We start from the raw sequence: 2197 nt of genomic DNA on the forward strand, positions 1-2197 counted from the left end.
GTGCTTGCTGCAGCTCCACCTCACTATCCTTTCCTACCCATAAGCTTAAATAGTCTTGATCTCGCGGGTGTGAGATTGCTGAGTCCTCGTGACTCACAGATACTTCCAAACAATTGCAGGTGCCGAGGATACCAGTGCAAGCGATGCTACCGAACTCAAGTGGGAGTTCGATGAAGACCGTGGTCGTTACTATGTTTCGTTTCCTGTTGATCAGTAGTGGAGCCCAGTTGGGACGATCGGGGATCTAGCATTTGGGGTTGTCTTCTTTTATTTTGGTTCCGTAGACGGACCTTGATTGTACTCTGAATGATGTATGTTTAATTTATGTATTATGTGAAGTGGCGATTATAAGCCAACTCTTTATCCCATTCTTGTTCATTACATGGGATTGTGTGAAGATGACCCTTCTTACGACAAAACCACAATGCGGTTGCCTCTAAGTCATGCCTCGACACGTGGGAGATATAGCCGCATTGTGGGTGTTACATGCTTAAACACAGAAGACGACTATGGAAGACTGATTAGATGCATCAAGTTCAGGATTCAAGAACCAAGAGCAAGGTATGTCAATAACTAATCTGTTATTTGGGACGTGGCTAAACGGAGTTGAGTCAAGTACAGCAGGTCATATTCACTTTGGAGTATGTGCATTACTTTTGTCTATATGGAACTGCAGAAATGACATGATATTTGACAAACAAAAACTTATTAATTTTTTGCAGGTCATTTATAGTGCTACTGCTTGGATCCGTACGAGGTCGTTACTTAGACCAGCGGTAACCAAGGAGCTTATGGCTATTGGGTGCAACCGGTGGGAGACGATAGCACGAGATACTTACAACCGGTTTGGATGACGGTCCAATAATAGGCTAGGTGTTTAGTCATCTTGACATGTTTTTAGCATAATAAATCCACAAGTCCCTTGATGTTACTCTAGTATGATTGTCATACCAAAGGCCGTCAAACCCCCCGGTCCCTTCAATAAAACCGTCATAGCATTTACATCTGAACTCTGTTTCGACATTCTTGGGCTCATCGGAATCGTATGAACGACGCTGATGCACATGTGGTTTAGATCTTGATTTGCAGCACTTCTGAGAAAATGACTTTTTTACTTCAAAATTCCCAAGTCTGGTGCTTGGATGTTCTCCGTTTGAGTTGCTTTCATCATGTTAAGTGCATGGGAGTTCCACAATGCCAAAAAACACACGCCCGCCCACCCAGATTCAAGACATGGTACTTGTAATTTGGGTTTGTTGCACCAATTATACTATAGTGGCCTCCCTTGTAGTCTTTGTCAAAAAAATGCCTAAAAACACATAAAAACAAAGAAAAATAATAATAACTAATTGAAAATAAAGATTATGCAGTGCTCACGGTGAAAAGAGTAAATACTAGAAATCATGCATATGAACATGTAATTGGCTCAATGGGACATAATATACGGATATAATAGGAAACAAATGAGCTAAAAAATGCATAAAATATGAAGCCACCAGTGACGGTGATAGGCGATTAGTGGTCTTCGAGGAGGCGTTGGTTAGCACGAGCTCTACACTTTTCACATTTTGCTTAGTGATCTTCAAAGTCGGAGCCGCCTAGCATCTGCGCGGGTGGTTGATTGTTCGACATGGGTTGTGGTGACAAAGACATCGTTGGTGGAAGTCGTTGGTGAAGTCAGATCGCTGGCTTGTGGTGGAGTGATGACAATGACGCTTGTGTTGACGTATAAATGTATTGCCGAGTCTCTTCCATCAGATTGGTCTTTTGGTTGCATTGGCTAGAGCATGTACTTCTACATAGTATGAGAGCCAGGAGGTCTTGAGTTCAAGAACCGGTTGCCGCAATTAAATTGCAACCCACTTTTGGTCCACGTTTAGGCCTGAGGGAGCCACACATGAGGGGGAGTGTTGACGTATAAATGTATTTCCTAGTCTTTTCTATCAGATCGGTTTTTTGGTTACATTAGCTAGAGCTTCTACAGCTTGGTCACAACCTGAATATATGTTTCTTCTCTATGGCATTTTGTAGCTTCACGCGGGTAGCTAGGTTGGTCGGTGTTGCCCTGTGTGGGTTGTTGTGATGGTTTTATCCTGATTTTTTGTATATTAACTAGACAACTATCCTCTTCTTTTTAATGAATCGAGCTCCTTCAGGGCCGACATAAACAAAGGTTTAGGTTAGGATTTTATCCTCT

Source organism: Triticum aestivum, chromosome 3D (genome assembly GCF_018294505.1).
Source record: "Triticum aestivum cultivar Chinese Spring chromosome 3D, IWGSC CS RefSeq v2.1, whole genome shotgun sequence".
In the NCBI taxonomy this organism is placed as follows: Eukaryota; Viridiplantae; Streptophyta; class Magnoliopsida; order Poales; family Poaceae; genus Triticum; species Triticum aestivum.